This window comes from Scyliorhinus torazame, chromosome 3 (assembly GCF_047496885.1).
Source record: "Scyliorhinus torazame isolate Kashiwa2021f chromosome 3, sScyTor2.1, whole genome shotgun sequence".
NCBI lineage: Eukaryota > Metazoa > Chordata > Chondrichthyes > Carcharhiniformes > Scyliorhinidae > Scyliorhinus > Scyliorhinus torazame.
The window spans coordinates 3,795,657-3,816,102 of NC_092709.1; the positions used below are offsets into that span (position 1 = coordinate 3,795,657).

Genomic DNA, 20,446 nt, shown 5'->3' on the forward strand with positions numbered 1-20,446 from the left:
AGGACCCCAAACCCCTCGTGCTGCAGCCTTTCCTCAATTCAGATCCTTTAAAAGAATTCTAATAAATTTGTCAGGCATGACTTCCCCCTCATGAAGCCATGCTGACTCTGCTGGATTATATTCTGCATTCCTAAATGCTCTGCTATTACATCCTTTATAGTGGACTTGAACATTATTCCCAATGACAGATGTTAAGCGAACTGGCCGATAGTTACCTCTTTTTTGTCGCCCTCCCTTTTTGAATAAAGGCAGTTTTCCAATTCTCTGGGACTTTTCCAGGATTCTTGGAAGATTACTACCAGTGCAACCACCGGATTTCCTTCCCCAAAGAACATCAGTGAACGAGATGGGTTTTTACAACAATCGGCAATGGTTTCATAGTCACCATTAGACTTTTAATCCCAGATTATTGAATCAAATTTCACCATCTGCCTTGGTGGGATTCTCCAGAGCCTTGTCCTGGGTTTCTGCATCACTACTCAGCTACGCCCTGTGGTTAGGGTTGTATTTGCTGGAGTTCAGAACTCATAGAAACCTATGAAATTCTAATAGGGCTAAACAGGATTGATTCAGGAAGGATGTTCCCAATGGTGGGTGTGTCCAGAACTAGGGGTCACAGTCTGAGGATAAGGGCTAGATCATTTAGGACAGAGATGAGGAGAAATTTCTTCGCCCAGAGAGTGGTGAGCCTGTGGAATTCCTCATCGCAGGAAGTAGTTGAGGCCAAAACATTGTTTGTTTTCAAGGAGTTAGATATGGCACTTAGGGTGAAGGGGATCAAAGGATATGGGTGGAAAACAGGAACAGGTTATTGAGTTGGATGATCAGCCATGATCATAATGAATGGGGGAGCAGGCTCAAAGGGCCGAATGGCCTCCTCCTGTTCCTGTTTTCTATGTTTATCTATGTAACTGAAGTTCCTCATCCCTAAATCATTCTTTTTTTAAAAAAGGAATTCTTTTAAAAATAAATTTAGAATACCCAATTCATTTTTTTTCCAATTAAGGGGCAATTTAGCGTGGCCACTCCACCTACCCTGCACATCTTTGGGTTGTGGGGGCGAAACCCACGCAAACACGGGGAGAATGTGCAAACTCCACACGGACAGTGACCCAGAGCTGGGATCGAACCTGGGACTTTGGCACCGTGAGGCAGTAGTGCTAACCACTGTGCTGCCCTTCCTTAAACCATCTTTGATCATCTTTTCTGCACCCTCTCTAATGTCTTCATAACTTCCTAAAGTGTGGTGCTCAGAACCGGACACAATACTGTAGCTGAGGCTGAACCAGTGTTTGATACAGATTAAACATAACTTTCTTGTAGTCTGTGCCTCTACTCATAAAGCCCAGGATGTTGTATCCTTTATTATCCATGGTCTGAACTTGTCCAGACACCTTCAATTATTTCTTTACATATAGAAAAAGAAATAAAATTGCTTATTGTCACAAGTAGGCTTCAATGAAGTTACTGTGAAAAGCCCCTAGTCGCCACATTCCGGCGCCTGTTCGGGGAGGCTGTTACGGGAATTGAACCGTGCTGCAGTCCCTCTGCTCCTGCCCCCCACCACTCTATTTGTCTCTCCTCATTCTTCCTCCCAAAATGATTCACTTCACACTTCTCTGCATTAAATGTGATCTGAAACTTGTCTGCCCTTTCCATCAGCCTGTATACAACCTTTTGAAGTTGAACAGCATCTTGTTCACAGTTCGCGATGTTTCCAAAGTTTTGTGTCATCCGCAAATTGTTCCCTGTGCACCAAGACCGAGGCCATTCAGGAATATCAAGAAAATCAGGGGACCCAATACCAATCCGGGATGTTCATTATAAACCTTTCCGAATCCCAAACAGACAACCCTTCCTGACTGAGATATATCACCTGTCATCTCTGAAATGCTTTCAATCACTGAAGTATTGAACAGAGTTTGTCAATGAGCCACACATGGAGATATCCGGGACTGGCCAGAGTTTGTCAATGAGCCACACATGGAGATATCCGGGACTGGCCAGAGTTTGTCAATGAGCCACACATGGAGATATCCGGGACTGGCCAGAGTTTGTCAATGAGCCACACATGGAGATATCCAGGACTGGGCACCAAACTAGAGGTTTCAAGGAGCATCTTACAGAAGGAAATGGGCAGAGAAATAAAGAGCTTTGGGATTGGGAATTCCAGAGCTTCGGATGCAGGGAAAGGAATGGCATCATTGGTGGAGTGCTTAAAAACAGGGATGCTCAAGGGGCCAAGATTGGAGGAGCATAAATATCTCAGAGGGATGTTGTGGTGGAGGAGATTACATGGAGAGGGGGGGGGGGGAACAAGACTTTGAGGTTGGAAAGGATGAGAATTGAGGCATTGCCAGGCTAGGAGCCAATGTGGGTCAGAGATTGTGCTTCGAGATATGAACATATGAATCAGGAGGCTAGTCGGCCCCTCGAGCCTACCCCACCATTTAATAAGGTCATGGCTGATCTTTTTTTTTGAAGGACAAAGACACATTGAAACGTATTATGTTTCTCTCAGGTTATAACTCTTGTCTGAGGATTCCACGCCGAGGAAAGATTCTGTTTGCGTCGTCCAAGCTTCAAAATCAACTCTCCTCGGGGAGAGAAAGCTGGAAACTGATTAAAGCAAAGCATCATTGAAATAATAAAGGCACAGCAACATTCTGGACCAGCTCCCAATCTCAGTTTTATAAAACACGGCCAGACAATGGAACAATTTAGTTGTTATAAACACATTGAAGCACCCTGTGGATGGGGGAATGGAGGGAAAGAGGGAGGGAGAGAGGTACACCTGAGGATGGGCCGTGAGTACAGACTGGAGACCATCTCCCAGGGCCTGTGTCTCTCCCTCTTGTGTTTAATCTCCACCTCTGACTCCATCATTGGGAATAAAGGCACAACCCCATTCACTGTCCACCCACTCTCCCTGCTCACTCCAGGACCGGTGTTTGGACATTAATATTAATAACCAACCTTACACTTCCTGGGCACAGACTCCACCTGGGAGACCCTTGCATTCTGTGCCTCTTCCCACCCCTCCTCTGCTGTCTTTTCCCTCTTCACTCACTTCCCCGTTCATTCAATCCCTCCACCCATTTCTCTTAATCGGGGAGAAAGGTGGAGACGAGAGAATTTTACTGCCAAAAACTCAGTAAAGTCAAAGAAAATGTCTCCCCCGCCACTCACTCCAGGATTGTTGCTGTTTGTTCATTCAATATTAATACTGACGTTTCCCCTTCCATCGGTTACCTCTCCCTCTCATTTCATTTAGGTCATGGCTGATCTGATTGTAACTTGACCCCACCTTCCTGCCGACCCCCCAATAACCTTTCACCCCCTCCTCGTTAATCAAATCAAGAATCTATCTCGCTCTGCCTTAAAAATATTCAAAATCTCTGCTTCCACTGCTTTTCGAATAAGAGAGTTCCAGAGATTCACCCCTCTCAAAATGGGTGACCCCATATTTTTAAACAGTGACCCCCGAGTTCTAGATTCTCCCACAAGGGGAAACAGCCACTCTGTCAATACCCCTCAGGATCTTAAAGGTTTCAATCACGTTGCCTCTCACTCTTCTAAACTCCAGTGGATACAAGCCTCACCTCTCCAACCTTTCCTCATCAGACAACCAACCCATTCCAGGTATCAATCTAGTAAACCTTCCCGGAACTGTTTCTAACACATGTACATCTTTCCTTAAATAAAAAGACCAACACTGTACACAGTTCTCCAGATGTGGTCTCACTAGTTCCCTGTTTAATTGAAACATAACCTCCCTACTTTTATATTCACTTCCCCTCACAATAAACAGTAACATTCCATTATCTTTGCTAATTACTTACTGTACCTGTACACCAGCCTTCTGTGATTCATGCTCTCGGACACCCAGATCCCTCTGTACCTCAGAGCTCTGCAATCTCTCACCATTTAGATAGTGAGCTTCTTTATTCTTCCTGCCAAAATGGACAATTTCCCATATCACACTGCATTTTCCAGATCTTTGCCCAGTTATTAACCTGTTCCTGTCCTTTTGCAGCCTCCTTATGTCCTCTTCACAACTTACTTTAGAACATAGAACATAGAACAGTACAGCACAGAGCAGGCCCTTCGGCCCTCGATGTTGTGCCGAGTATTGTCCGAAACCAAGATCAAGCTATCCCACTCCCTGTCATTCTGGTGTGCTCCCTGTGCCTATCCAATAACCGCTTGAAAGTTCCTAAAGTGTCCGACTCCACTATCACAGCAGGCAGTCCATTCCACACCCTAATCACTCTCTGAGTAAAGAACCTACCTCGGACATCCCTCCTATATCTCCCACCCCGAACTTTATAGTTCTGCCCCCTTGTAACAGTTACATCCACCCGAGGAAATAGTCTCTGAACGTCCACTCTATCTAGCCCCCTCATCATCTTATAAACCTCTATTAAGTCGCCTCTCATCCTCCTTCGCTCCAAAGAGAAAAGCCCTAGCGCCCTCAACCTTTCCTCATAAGACCTACCCTCGAATCCAGGCAGCATCCTGGTAAATCTCCTTTGCACCCTTTCCAATGCTTCCACATCCTTCCTATAGTGAGGTGACCAGAACTGCACACAATACTCCAAATGTGGTCTCACCAGGGTCCTGTACAGTTGCAGCATAACCTCACGGCTCTTAAACTCAAGCCCCCTGTTAATAAACGCTAACACACTATAGGCCTTCTTCACGGCTCTATCCACTTGAGTGGCAACCTTCAGAGATCTGTGGACATGAACCCCAAGATCTCTCTGTTCCTCCACATTCCTCAGAACCCTGCCATTGACCCTGTAATCTGCATTCAAATTTGTCCTACCAAAATGAATCACCTCGCACTTATCAGGGTTAAACTCCATCTGCCATTTTTCAGCCCAGCTCTGCATCCTATCAATGTCTCTTTGCAGCCTACACCAGCCCTCCACCTCATCCACTACTCCACCAATCTTGGTGTCATCAGGGATGATAAATGGTTTTTGAAAATGACTTCACGTGATGTGGGTATCAACGGCAAGGCCAGTTCATCCCTAACTTACCATCTCCAGGTTCTGACTAAACACATTTTCCAAACATAATCTCCCCCCCTGACTCAGTGACTATAACTCGAAGCCAAAAGGGGAATTTTAATTCAAAATCCGCCACCTCACTGAAATTAATTTCCAATTCCTTTCTGAAGCATTTAAATTTGCACCATTTCCTTATTATCCTTGTTGATTAACATTCTTTGATTAACATTTGATTAACATTAATGAGTAGCTTTATTAGAATCATAATAATAATCTTTATTCTCACAAGTAATCTTTATTCTAACATAGCATTAACACTGCAATGAAGTTACTGTGAAAAGCCCCTAGTCGCCACACTCCGGCGCCTGTTCGGGTACACAGAGGGAGAATTCAGAATGTCCAATTCACCTAACAAGCGCGTCTTTTGGGACTTGTGGGAGGAAACCGGAGCACCCGGAGGAAACCCACGCACACACGGGGAGAACGTGCAGACTCCACACAGTGACCCAAGCTGGGAATCGAACCCAGGACCCCGGCGCTGTGAAGCAACAGTGCTAACCACTGTGCTACCGTGCCGCCCATATGGAATGAGAAGGCCACTTGGCCCATTGTACCTCTGCTGGCTCTGGTAAAACTAGCCCCTCTCCCCTGAATTCTCTCTCCAAGTTTTTATCCAAATTCTTTTCGGGAAGCTCCTGTTGAATCTGCTTCCCTGTCCTTTCAGGCAGCAACTTCCAGATCAGGTGGATAACAAAATAAACCATCAGCTCCCTCTCTGGCCCTCTTGCCAATCGCTTTAATTCAGTGCCGTCTGCTCCTGTCACTGCGAAGTGTTTCCAGGATTGAGGATGCAGTAAATGATGTTCTGGAATGGGGGAAGAAGCAGAATCAACAGGAACTGTTGAAAGGAAATTGGATAAATACTTGAAAAGGAGAACTTCCCAGGGTGGCGGGGGGCGAGCAGTGGTGGGCGGGACTAACTGGATTGCTCTTTCAAGGGCTGCCACGGGTTCGATGGGCTGAATGGCTCCTGTGCCATCCTGCAAAGTGAAGATGAACACCCTGTGCAGTGGGTGCACATTGCAACCCTTTCCCAACGTTTTGTTAACTGATGTAGACACTGCTTGAAGGTCTCCCATATGGAGAGGTTAACCCTGTTTAAAATCAGGTTCTGTCTGCGCACAGATATGCTTTTGCCTTCATTCAGTTTTCCAATTTGGTTGGGGGGGGGGGGTCAGCAAAGACAGGAAATAAATCTGTGCCCAGATTCCACTGGACACTGTGTGGCCAAATACACCCGTTATTATGAAATACATCACAGTGTGGGGAACAAGGGGAGGCCATTCTGCCCCTTGAGCCTATCCCACCATTCTGTCAGATCATTTCTGCTGTATATTTGAACTCCAGCAGTCATCCAAGGATCTTTGACCAAGAGTCGTCCCGCCTCGAAATGTTAGATCCCTTCTCTCACAAACATACAAACACACACGTCACCCTGCTACACACACACACACACACACACACGTGTCACCCTGCTACACACACACACACACACACGTGTCACCCTGACACACACGTGTCACCCTGACACACACGTGTCACCCTGCTACACACGTGTCACCCTGCTCGTGTCTCCCTAACACACACACACACACACACACACACACGTCTCCCTGCTATACACACAGTCACTCTGCTAGACATGCACAGGTGACACGTGTGTGTAGAAGGGTGACACATGTGTTTGTAGCGGGGTGACAAGCGTGTAGCAGGGTGACATGTGTGTGTAGCAGGGTGACACGTGTGTGTCGCAGGGTGACATGTGTGTGTGTAGCAGGGTGGCACACGTGTGTTTGTGTGCAGCAGTGTGACACACGTGTCTGTGTGTAACAGGGTGACGCTCGTGTGTGTGTGTGTGTGTGTAGCAGGGTGACACGTGTGTGTGTGTGTGTGTGTGTGTGTAGCAGGGGACAAGTGTGTGTGTGTAGCAGGGTGACACGTGTATGTGTGTAGCAGGGTAACGTGTGTGCAGCAGGGTGACATGTGTGTAACAGGGTGACATGTGTGTGTAACAGGGCGACACGTGTGTGTAACAGGGTGACACGTGTGTGTAACAGGGTGACACGTGTGTGTAACAGGGTGACACGTGTATGTGTGTAGCAGGGTGACACGTGTATGTGTGTAGCAGGGTGACATGTGTGTGTAGCAGGGTGACATGTGTGTGTGTGTGTAGCAGGGTGACCCGTGTGTGTATGTAGCAGGGTGACCCGTGTGTGTATGTGTAGCAGGGTGACACGTGTGTGTGTAGCAGGGTGACACGTGTGTGTGTGTGTGTAGCAGGGTGACACGTGTGTGTGTAGCAGGGTGACACATGTGTGTATGTAGCAGGGTGACACGTGTGTGTGTAGCAGGGTGACACGTGTGTTGTGTGTAGCAGGGTGACACGTGTGTGGGTGTGTAGCAGGGTGACATGTGTCTGTGTGTAGCAAGGTGACACACATGGATGTGTAGGAGGGTGATACACATGGATGTGTAGTAGGATGACACGTGTGTGAAGTAGGATGACACACGTGTGTGTGTGGGGGGCAAGGTGAAACATGTATGTGTGCAATGGAGTGACACACATGTTTGTGTGTGGCTGGGTGACATGTGTGTGTAGCAGGGTGACACGTGTGTTTGTGTAGCAGGGGAACACACGCGCGTATGTGTAGGTAGCAGGGTAACACGTGTGTGTGTGTGTGTAGCAGCGTGACACTGTGGCAGGGTGACACGTGTGTATGACCCTGCTACACACACACACACACACACACACAGTCACCCTGCTGCACGCACACACGCATCATCCTGCTATACACACATGTATCATCCTGCTACCCACACATATATCACCCTGCAACACACACGCACACACGTGTCACCCTACTACACACACACACACACGTGTCACCCTGCTGCCTACACAAACACACGTCACCCTGCTACACAAACACACATGCACGTGTCATCCTGCTTGACATACACGCACGTCATGCTGCTACTTAGACACAAACACACACACACGTCACCCTGCTACACACACGCACTTATCACCATGCTACACACACACGTCACCCTTCTACACACAAACACGTGTCACCCTTCTACACACACACCTGTCACCCTTTACACACACACACGTGTCATCCAGCTACACACTCACAGACACACGTGTCACCCTGCAAAACACTCACACAAGTATCACCCTGCTGCCCACACACACGTCACCCTGCTACCCCCACACACATATCACCCGGCTACACACGCACACATACACGTGTCACCCTGCTGCCCACATACACATGTCACCCTGCTACACACACACACGTGTCATCCTGCTATAGAGACACAGCCACACGCGTTACCCTTCTACACACACACACACACACACACACACACACACGTGTCACCCTGTTACCTACACACACTTGTCACAGTGCTGCACAAACACACATCACCCTTCTACAAACACACACGTGTGAACACGTCACCCTGCTACACACACACGCGCATCACCCTGACATACACACACAAACACACGCATCACTCTGCTACACACACATATACTACACACGTCCCCACATTATACACACGTCATCATGTTACACACATCCCTGATACATAAGTGTCACCATGTTACACACACATCCCTGTTACACACCCATCACCCTGTCACAGCTACAATAAAATGTGCATTTTAAGGGACATCTTTTTGCTTTGCGATAGAGGCGGCTTATTTTTGCAGATTAGAGATATTGGATATTCTGAAATGCTTGGGGCTGAGAGTGTCTGGGATCCAGAATTTTTCACAATTTGGAATGCCAAGCTGCAAAGATTGTCTGACACAGCTTGGAGTCACTGGTCGGTACACACACACGCACACAGATACACGCACGCACACAGATGCACGCACGCACACAGATGCACGCACGCACACAGATGCACGCACGCACACAGATGCACGCATGCACACAGATACACGCACGCACACAGATACACGCACGCACACAGATACACGCACGCACACAGATACACGCACGCACACAGATACACACGCACGCACACAGATACACACGCACGCACAGATACACGCACGCACACAGATACACGCAGATACACGCATGCACACAGATACACACGCACACAGATACACGCACGCACAGATACACGCACGCACACAGATACACGCACGACACAGATACACACACGCACACAGATACACGCACGCACACAGATACACGCACGCACACTCACACACACAGATACACGCACGCACACAGATACACGCACGCACACAGATACACGCACGCACACAGATACACGCACGCACACAGATACACGCACGCACACAGATACACGCACGCACACAGATACACGCACGCACACAGATACACGCACGCACACAGATACACGCACGCACACAGATACACGCACGCACACAGATACACGCACGCACACAGATACACGCACGCACACAGATACACGCACGCACACAGATACACGCACACACACACAGATACACACACACACACGGTTACGGTACATGCAGCACGGTAGCACAGTGGTTAGCACTATTGGTTCACAGCTCCACGGACCTGGGTTTGATTCCCCGCTGGGTCACTGTCTGTGCGGAGTCTGCACGTTCTCCCAGTGTTGGCATGGGTTTCCTCCGGGTGCTCCGGTTTCCTCCCATAGTCCAAAGATGTGCAGGTTAGGTGGATTGGCCGTGATAAATTGCCCTTAGTGACCAAAAAAAGGGGTTACGGTGATAGAGTGGGCTTGGGTAGGGTGCCCTTTCCAAGGGCCGGTGCAAACTCGATGGGCCGAATGGCCTCCTTCTGCACTGTAGATTCTATGGTACACAGACACACACGTGTGCACGGTATCGGGAATGGGCACAGTTCTAGGGTCAGCCGACACTGGAAAAGTGCGGATTCAGAGCTATTGGAATTGTGAATAAGGGATATGCAGCCTGTATCAGTGTTCCTTCGACAACACAGATCCCTTTCCAGCCATTCAAAATTGGAATTTATAAACATTACACAATTTGAACCAAGCCATTTCTTGCCATGAAATCAAGGCCTATATCACAGCCTCACTTCCTATTCCTAACATGGGCCGAGGTGAATGAGACAACTGGAAACGAAAGTAAACGACAGCATTACAACGAGAACACACATCCTTCAGAATCAACTCTCTCCCCAGCCCACTGATTACACAACTCCAAAACCTTTAAACCCTGTCTCAGGCTGAGAGAACGACAGGCCTCACCAGCTATAAAATATCGATCTCAACTGGCCACATCTTTTCTGATTGTTAGTGCGCAGTGTGTGTTAGTGCCCAGTGTGCGTTAGTGCCCAGTGTGCGTTAGTGCCCAGTGTGCGTTAGTGCCCAGTGTGTGTTAGTGCCCAGTGTGTGTTAGTGCCCAGTGTGTGTTAGTGCCCAGTGTGTGTTAGTGCCCAGTGTGTGTTAGTGCCCAGTGTGTGTAAGTGCCCAGTGTGCGTTAGTGCCCAGTGTGTGTTAGTGCCCAGTGTGTGTTAGTGCCCAGTGTGTGTTAGTGCCCAGTGTGTGTAAGTGCCCAGTGTGCGTTAGTGCCCAGTGTGTGTTAGTGCCCAGTGTGTGTTAGTGCCCAGTGTGTGTTAGTGCCCAGTGTGTGTTAGTGCCCAGTGTGTGTTAGTGCCCAGTGTGTGTTAGTGCCCAGTGTGAACCATGTAACATTGCTCTTCACACACACCCTGAATCCCTTTCCCACAAACACATCAGCAATGGCTGGACCCTGGTCGAAGGAGAAGGAAAAGTAGCAATTAAAATATTTGGGGAATGGGGGCTAACGGGTGAGGAAGCAGCAAAACACGGTCTGAGGGAGACCTTTACAGAAAGATTCAGAAACAATGCTGCGAAACGTGGACAATCTGAACTCAGCAACACGGCCTAAACCCAGAGACAGGAAGGGAGACACGGAGAGAGAGAGCGAGGGACGGAGAGAGAGAGCGAGGGACGGAGGGAGGGAGCGAGGGACGGAGGGAGGGAGCGAGGGACGGAGGGAGGGAGCGAGGGACGGAGGGAGGGAGCGAGGGACGGAGGGAGGGAGCGAGGGACGGAGGGAGGGAGCGAGGGACGGAGGGAGGGAGCGAGGGACGGAGGGAGGGAGCGAGGGACGGAGGGAGTGAGCGAGGGACGGAGGGAGGGAGCGAGGGATGGAGGGAGGGAGCGAGGGACAGAGAGAGAGAGCGAGGGACGGAGGGAGTGAGCGAGGGATGGAGGGAGGGAGCGAGGGATGGAGAGAGAGAGCGAGGGACGGAGAGAGAGAGAGCGAGGGACGGAGAGAGAGAGCGAGGGACAGAGAGAGAGAGCGAGGGACGGAGAGAGAGAGCGAGGGATGGAGGGAGAGAGCGAGGGACGGAGAGAGAGAGCGAGGGACGGAGAGAGAGCGCGAGGGACGGAGGGAGGGAGCGAGGGACGGAGAGAGAGAGTGAGGGACGGAGGGAGTGAGCGAGGGATGGAGGGAGGGAGCGAGGGATGGAGGGAGGGAGCGAGGGACGGAGAGAGAGAGCGAGGGACGGAGGGAGGGAGCGAGGGACGGAGGGAGGGAGCGAGGGACGGAGAGAGAGAGCGAGGGACGGAGGGAGGGAGCGAGGGACGGAGGGAGGGAGCGAGGGATGGAGGGAGGGAGCGAGGGACGGAGGGAGGGAGCGAGGGACGGAGGGAGGCAAGGAGGGATGGAAGGAGGCAGCGAGGGACGGAGGGAGGGAGCGAGGGACGGAGGGAGGGAGCGAGGGATGGAGGGAGGGAGCGAGGGACGGAGAGAGAGAGCGAGGGACGGAGGGAGGGAGCGAGGGACGGAGGGAGGGAGCGAGGGACGGAGGGAGGCAGCGAGGGACGGAGGGAGGCAGCGAGGGACGGAGGGAGGGAGCGAGGGTCGGAGGGAGGGAGCGAGGGACGGAGGGAGGGAGCGAGGGACAGAGGGAGGGACTGAGCGAGGGAGGGAGGGAGGGACTGAGGGAGGGAGGGACGGAGAGAGAGAGCGAGGGACGGAGGGAGCGAGGGACGGAGGGAGGGAGTGAGGGACAGAGGGAGGGAGCGAGGGACGGAGGGAGGGAGCGAGGGACGGAGGGAGGGAGCGAGGGACGGAGGGAGGGAGCGAGGGACGGAGGGAGGGAGCGAGGGACGGAGGGAGGGAGCGAGGGACGGAGGGAGGGACTGAGCAAGGGAGGGAGGGACTGAGGGAGGGAGGGACGGAGGGAGGGAGCGAGGGACGGAGGGAGGAAGCGAGGGACGGAGGGAGGCAGCAAGGGACGGAGGGAGGGAGCAAGGGACGGAGGGAGGGAGCGAGGGACGGAGGGAGGGAGCGAGGGACGGAGGGAGGGAGCGAGGGACGGAGGGAGGGAGCGAGGGACGGAGGGAGGGAGCGAGGGATGGAGAGAGGGAACGAGGGACGGAGGGAGGGAGCGAGGGACGGAGGGAGGGAGCGAGGGACGGAGGGAGGGAGCGAGGGACGGAGCGAGGGAGCGAGGGACGGAGGGAGGGAGCGAGGGACGGAGGGAGGGAGCGAGGAGCGAGGGACTGAGGGAGGAGCGAGGGACTGAGGGAGGAGCGAGGGACTGAGGGAGGAGCGAGGGACTGAGGGAGGGACTGAGCGAGGGAGGGAGGGAGTGGGGGAGGGAGGGACTGAGGGAGGTGGAGGGGGACAGAGGGAGGGTGACAGAGGGAGGGTGGAGGGGGGACAGAGGGAGGGGGACAGAGAGAGGGTGGGGGGAAAGAGGGAGGGTGGGGGGGGCAGAGGGAGGGTGGGGGGGGCAGAGGGAGGGGGGGAGAGAGGGGGGGGGCAGAGGGGGGGGGGACAGAGGGGGGGGGGACAGAGGGTGGGGGCAGACAGAGAGAGGGTGGGGGGAGACAGAGGGAGAGTGGGGGGGACAGAGGGAGGGGGGGACAGAGGGAGGGTGGGACAGAGGGACGACGACAGAGGGATGGGGGGACAGAGGGGGGGGACGACAGAGGGAGGGGTTGGACAGAGGGAGGGGGGGAGACAGAGGGAGGGGGGGAGACAGAGGGAGGGGGGGAGACAGAGGGAGGGGGGGAGACAGAGGGAGGGGGGAGACAGAGGGAGGGGGGAGACAGAGGGAGGGGGGTAGACAGAGGGCGGGGGTAGACAGAGGGAGGGGGTAGACAGAGGGAGGGGGTAGACAGAGGGAGGGGGTAGACAGAGGGAGGGGGTAGACAGAGGGAGGGGGTAGACAGAGGGAGGGGGTAGACAGAGGGAGGGGGGAGACAGAGGGAGGGGGGAGACAGAGGGAGGGGGGGAGACAGAGGGAGGGGGGAGACAGTGGGAGGGGGGAGACAGAGGGAGGGGGGAGGACAGAGGGAGGGGGAGACAGAGGGAGGGGGGGACAGAGGGAGGGGGGGACAGAGGGAGGGGGGGGACAGAGGGAGGGGGGGGGGACAGGGGGGGGGGGACAGAGGGAGGGGGGGGGACAGAGGGAGGGGGGGGACAGAGGGAGGGGGGGGGACAGAGGGAGGGGGGGGACAGAGGGAGGGGGGGGCAGAGGGAGGGGGGGGGACAGAGGGAGGGGGGGGACAGAGGGAGGGGGGGGGACAGAGGGAGGGGGGGGGGGACAGAGGGAGGGGGGGGGGGACAGAGGGAGGGGGGGGGACAGAGGGAGGGGGGGGGACAGAGGGAGGGGGGGTGACAGAGGGAGGGGGGGGGACAGAGGGAGGGGGGGGGACAGAGGGAGGGGGGGGGGACAGAGGGAGGGGGGGGGACAGAGGGAGGGGGGGGGGACAGAGGGAGGGGGGGGGGGACAGAGGGAGGGGGGGGGACAGAGGGAGGGGGGGGGGACAGAGGGGGGGGGGCAGAGGGAGGGGGGGACAGAGGGAGGGGGGGGGGGACAGAGGGAGGGGGGGGGGGGACAGAGGGAGGGGGGGGGGGGACAGAGGGAGGGGGGGGGGGACAGAGGGAGGGGGGGGGACAGAGGGAGAGGGGGGGGGACAGAGGGAGAGGGGGGGGACAGAGGGAGAGGGGGGGGGACAGAGGGAGAGGGGGGGGGACAGAGGGAGAGGGGGGGGGGACAGAGGGAGAGGGGGGGGGGACAGAGGGAGAGGGGGGGGGACAGAGGGAGAGGGGGGGGGACAGAGGGAGAGGGGGGGGGACAGAGGGAGAGGGGGGGGGACAGAGGGAGAGGGGGGGGGACAGAGGGAGGGGGGGGGACAGAGGGAGGGGGGGGGGACATAGGGAGAGGGGGGGGGACAGAGGGAGAGGGGGGGGGACAGAGGGAGAGGGGGGGGACAGAGGGAGGGGGGGGGGGACAGAGGGAGGGGGGGGACAGAGGGAGGGGGGGGGACAGAGGGAGGGGGGGGGCAGAGGGGGGGGGGACTGAGGGAGGGGGGGGACTGAGGGAGGGGGGGGGACAGAGGGAGGGTTGGGGACAGAGGGAGGGGTGGGGACAGAGGGAGGGGTGGGGACAGAGGGAGGGGTGGGGACAGAGGGAGGGGGGGGGACAGAGGGGGGGGGGGGGACAGAGGGGGGGGGGACAGAGGGGGGGGGGGACAGAGGGGGGGGGGACAGAGGGAGGGGGGACAGAGGGAGGGGGGGGGACAGAGGGAGGGGGGGGACAGAGGGAGGGGGGGGGGACAGAGGGAGGGGGGGGGACAGAGGGAGGGGGGGGGACAGAGGGAGGGGGGGGGACAGAGGGAGGGGGGGGGACAGAGGGAGGGGGGGGGACAGAGGGAGGGGGGGGGACAGAGGGAGGGGGGGGACAGAGGGAGGGGGGGGGACAGAGGGAGGGGGGGACAGAGGGAGGGGGGGGACAGAGGGAGGGGGGGGACAGAGGGAGGGGGGGGACAGAGGGAGGGGGGGGACAGAGGGGGGGGGGGGACAGAGGGGGGGGGGGGACAGAGGGAGGGGGGGGGGACAGAGGGAGGGGGGGGGGGACAGAGGGAGGGGGGGGGGACAGAGGGAGGGGGGGGGGGACAGAGGGAGGGGGGGGGGACAGAGGGAGGGGGGGGGGACAGAGGGAGGGGGGGGACAGAGGGAGGGGGGGGGACAGAGGGAGGGGGGGGGGACAGAGGGAGGGGGGGGGGCAGAGGGAGGGGGGGGGGCAGAGGGAGGGGGGGGGCAGAGGGAGGGGGGGGCAGAGGGAGGGGGGGGGCAGAGGGAGGGGGGGGGCAGAGGGAGGGGGGGGGGGCAGAGGGAGGGGGGGGGCAGAGGGAGGGGGGGGGCAGAGGGAGGGGGGGGACAGAGGGAGGGGGGGGACAGAGGGAGGGGGGGGACAGAGGGAGGGGGGGGACAGAGGGAGGGGGGGGACAGAGGGAGGGGGGGACAGAGGGAGGGGGGGGACAGAGGGAGGGGGGGGACCGAGGGAGGGTATGGGGGGGGGACCGAGGGAGGGTATGGGGGGGGGGACAGAGGGAGGGTATGGGGCGGACAGAGGGAGGGTATGGGGGGGACAGAGGGAGGGTATGGGGGGGACAGAGGGAGGGTATGGGGGGGACAGAGGGAGGGTATGGGGGGGACAGAGGGAGGGTATGGGGGGGACAGAGGGAGGGTATGGGGGGGACAGAGGGAGGGTATGGGGGGGACAGAGGGAGGGTATGGGGGGGACAGAGGGAGGGTATGGGGGGGACAGAGGGAGGGTATGGGAGGGGGACAGAGGGAGGGTATGGGGGGGGACAGGGGGAGGGGGGGGGACAGAGGGAGGGGGGGACAGAGGGAGGGGGGGGGACAGAGGGAGGGGGGGGGACAGAGGGAGGGGGGGGGACAGAGGGAGGGGGGGGGACAGAGGGAGGGGGGGGGGACAGAGGGAGGGGGGGGGACAGAGGGAGGGGGGGGGGACAGAGGGAGGGGGGGGGACAGAGGGGGGGGGGGACAGAGGGAGGGGGGGGGGAGACAGAGGGAGGGTATGGGGGGGGACAGAGGGAGGGTATGGGGGGGACAGAGGGAGGGTATGGGGGGGACAGAGGGAGGGTATGGGGGGGGGACAGAGGGAGGGTATGGGGGGGGACAGAGGGAGGGTATGGGGGGGGACAGAGGGAGGGTATGGGGGGGGGACAGAGGGAGGGTATGGGGGGGACAGAGGGAGGGTATGGGGGGGACAGAGGGAGGGTATGGGGGGGGACAGAGGGAGGGTATGGGGGGGGACAGAGGGAGGGTATGGGGGGGACAGAGGGAGGGTATGGGGAGGCAGAGGGAGGGTATGGGGGGGACAGAAGGAGGGTATGGGGGGGACAGAGGGAGGGTATGGGGGGGACAGAGGGAGGGTATGGGGGGGACAGAGGGAGGGTATGGGGGGGGACAGAGGGAGGGTATGGGGGGGACAGAGGGTGGGTATGGGGGGGACAGAGGGAGGGTATGGGGGGACAGAGGGAGGGTATGGGGGGGACAGAGGGAGGGTATGGGGGGGACAGAGGGAGGGTATGGGGGGGACAGAGGGAGGGTATGGGGGGGACAGAGGGAGGGTATGGGGGGGACAGAGGAAGGGTATGGGGGGGGACAGAGGGAGGGTATGGGGGGGGACAGAGGGAGGATATGGGGGGGGGACAGAGGGAGGGTATGGGGGGGGACAGAGGGAGGGTATGGGGGGGGACAGAGGGAGGGTATGGGGGGGGGACAGAGAAAGAGGGTATGGGGGGGCACAGAGGGAGGGTATGGGGGGGACAGAGGGAGGGTATGGGGGGGACAGAGGGAGGGTATGGGGGGGGACAGAGGGAGGGTATGGGGGGGGACAGAGGGAGGGTATGGGGGGGGACAGAGGGAGGGTATGGGGGGGGACAGAGGGAGGGTATGGGGGGGGACAGAGGGAGGGTATGGGGGGGTCAGAGGGAGGGTATGGGGGGGGACAGAGGGAGTGTATGGGGGGGGACAGAGGGAGGGTATGGGGGGGGGACAGAGGGAGGGTATGGGGGGGGACAGAGGGAGGGTATGGGGGGGGGACAGAGGGAGGGTATGGGGGGGGGACAGAGGGAGGGTATGGGGGGGGGGACAGAGGGAGGGTATGGGGGGGACAGAGCATAGAACATAGAAAATACAGCACAGAACAGGCCCTTCGGCCCACGATGTTGTGCCGAACCTTTGTCCTAGATTAATCATAGATTATCATTGAATTTACAGTGCAGAAGGAGGCCATTTGGCCCTTTGAGTCTGCACCAGCTCTTGGAAAGAGCACCCTACCCAAACTCAACACCTCCACCCAACACCAAGGGCAATTTGGACATTAAGGGCAATTTATCATTGGCCAATTCACCTAACCCACACATCTTTGGACTGTGGGAGGAAACCGGAGCACCCGGAGGAAACCCACGTGCAGACTCCGCACAGACAATGACCCATGCCGGAATCGAACCTGGGACCATGGATCTGTGAAGCAATTGTGCTATCCACAATGCTACCGTGCTGCCCTTAAGAACAAATAAATCTACACTATATCATTTTCCCGTAATCCATGTACCTATCCAACAGCTGCTTGAAGGTCCCTAATGTTTCCGACTCAACTACTTCCACAGGCAGTGCATTCCATGCCCCCACTACTCTTTGGGTAAAGAACCTACCTCTGATATCCCTCCTATATCTTCCACCTTTCACCTTAAATTTATGTCCCCTTGTAATGGTGTGTTCCACCTGGGGAAAAAGTCTCTGACTGTCTACTCTATCTATTCCCCTGATCATCTTATAAACCTCTATCAAGTCGCCCCTCATCCTTCTCCGCTCTAATGAGAAAAGGCCTAGCACCCTCAACCTTTCCTCTTAAGACCTACTCTCCATTCCAGGCAACATCCTGGTAAATCTTCTTTGCACCTTTTCCAGAGCTTCCACATCCTTCCTAAAATGAGGCGACCAGAACTGTACACAGTACTCCAAATGTGGCCTTACCAAAGTTTTGTACAGCTGCATCATTACCTCACGGCTCTTAAATTCAACCCCTCTGTTAACGAACGCGAGCACACCATAGGCCATAGGGAGGGTATGGGGGGGGGGGACAGAGGGAGGGTATGGGGGGGGGACAGAGGGAGGGTATGGGGGGGGGACAGAGGGAGGGTATGGGGGGGGGACAGAGGGAGGGTATGGGGGGGGGACAGAGGGAGGGCATGGGGGGGGGACAGAGGGAGGGCATGGGGGGGGGGACAGAGGGAGGGCATGGGGGGGGGACAGAGGGAGGGCATGGGGGGGGGACAGAGGGAGGGCATGGGGGGGACAGAGGGAGGGCATGGGGGGGGACAGAGGGAGGGCATGGGGGGGGACAGAGGGAGGGCATGGGGGGGGACAGAGGGAGGGCATGGGGGGGGACAGAGGGAGGGCATGGGGGGGGACAGAGGGAGGGCATGGGGGGGGACAGAGGGAGGGCATGGGGGGGGACAGAGGGAGGGCATGGGGGGGGACAGAGGGAGGGCATGGGGGGGGACAGAGGGAGGGCATGGGGGGGGACAGAGGGAGGGCATGGGGGGGGACAGAGGGAGGGCGTGGGGGGGACAGAGGGAGGGTGTGGGGGGGACAGAGGGAGGGTGTGGGGGGGACAGAGGGAGGGTGTGGGGGGGACAGAGGGAGGGTGTGGGGGGGACAGAGGGAGGGTGTGGGGTGGACAGAGGGAGGGTGTGGGGGGGACAGAGGGAGGGTGGGGGAGTGAGGGATGAGGGAGTGAGTGATGGGGGAGTGAGGGGTGAGGGAGTGAGGTGTGAGGGGGTGAGGGATGAGGGGGTGAGTGATGAGGGGGTGAGTGATGAGGGGGTGAGTGATGAGGGGGTGAGGAATGAGGGAGTGAGGGATAAGGGAGTGAGTGATGGGGGAGTGAGGGATGAGGGGGTGAGGGATGAGGGAGTGAGGGATGAGGGGGTGAGTGATGAGGGGGTGAGTGATGAGGGGGTGAGTGATGAGGGGGTGAGTGATGAGGGGGTGAGGAATGAGGGGGTGAGGAATGAGGGAGTGAGGGATAAGGGAGTGAGTGATGGGGGAGTGAGGGATGAGGGGGTGAGGGATGAGGGAGTGAGGGATGAGGGGGTGAGGGATGAGGGGGTGAGTGATGAGGGGGTGAGTGATGAGGGGGTGAGTGATGAGGGGGTGAGTGATGAGGGGGTGAGGAATGAGGGAGTGAGGGATGAGGGAGTGAGGGATAAGGGAGTGAGTGATGGGGGAGTGAGGGATGAGGGGGGGTGGGATGAGGGAGTGAGGGATGAGGGGGTGAGGGATGAGGGAGTGAGTGATGAGGGGGTGAGGAATGAGGGAGTGAGGAATGAGGGAGTGAGGGATGAGGGAGTGAGGAGTGAGGGATAAGGGAGTGAGTGATGAGGGGGTGAGTGGAGGGAGTGAGTGATGAGGGGGTGAGTGGAGGGAGTGAGGAATGAGGGAGTGAGGGATGAGGGAGTGAGGGGAGGGAGTGAATGATGAGGGAGTGAGGGATGAGGGAGTGAGTGATGAGGGGGTGAGGAGTGAGGAGAGGGGAGGAGGGATGAGGGAGTGAGGGGGTGAGGGGTGAGTGATGAGGGGAGGAAGTGAGTGATGAGGGGGTGAGTGGAGGGAGTGAGGAATGAGGGAGTGAGTGATGAGGGAGTGAGTGATGAGGAAGTGAGTGATGAGGGAGTGAGGGATAAGGGAGTGAGGGGAGGGAGTGACGGGAGGGAGTGAGTGATGAGGGAGTGAGTGATGAGGGGTTGAGGGGTTGAGTGAGGCGGAAGCGGGCCTGGGCTGAGGGAGACAGTCTGGGTTGAGGGGTTACAATGTTTCCACTTTACTCACAGCGGCAACAAAGTCGCAGATTCCGGCTCCAGAGTGTCCGCCGGCCCCGCGCTCCCGCTCCGCCTCACCGCTCCATGCGCCCGGCCCAGCCTCCGCTTCCCGCTGCCGAGCGCTTCACCCCCTCCCCGGCTGGAAATACCCCGCCCGCCGCTCACACCCGGACCGTTAGCCCCGCCTGGAGGCAGCAGGAGGTACTGCACCCCACTGTCTCCCTCTGGGGCAGCAGGCGGAACTGCACCCCACAGTCTCCCCCTGGGGGCAGCAGGAGGAACTGCACCCCACTGCCTCCCCCTGGGGGCAGCAGGAGGTACAGCACACCACTGTCTCCCCCTGGGTGCAACAGAGGGAACTGCATCCCACCGCCGCCCCCTGGGGGCAGCATGAGGTACTGCACCCCACTGCCTCCCCCTGGGGGCAACAGAGTGAACTGCACCTCACTGCCTCCACCTGGGGGCATTAGACAGAACTGCACGCCCACTGTCTCCCGCTGGGGGCAATAGCCAGAACTGCACGCCCCACTGTCTCCCCTGGGGGCAACTGCGGGAACTGCACACACTGCCTCCCCCTGGGGCAGTCGGAGGAACTGCACCCCACTGCATCCCCCTGGGGGTAACAGGAAGAACTGCACTCCATTGCCTCCCCCTGGGGGCAACAGGAGGAACTGCACCCCAATTGC

General features: G+C 57.5%; 1 protein-coding gene across 2 annotated transcripts in view; it reads right to left on the reverse strand.

The window, feature by feature from the left end:
- LOC140408253 (nuclear factor NF-kappa-B p105 subunit-like) overlaps nt 1-19,900 on the reverse strand; it is a 128,654-nt gene extending 108,754 nt beyond the window's left edge. The window contains exon 1 of one of the 2 annotated variants that reach the window (XM_072495207.1): nt 19,771-19,900. The gene's annotated coding sequence lies outside the window, so the exon portion shown is untranslated. The remainder of the gene's footprint in view (nt 1-19,770) is intronic. The other variant, XM_072495208.1, reaches the window with a different exon arrangement.
- Between the last annotated feature and the right edge of the window lie 546 nt (nt 19,901-20,446).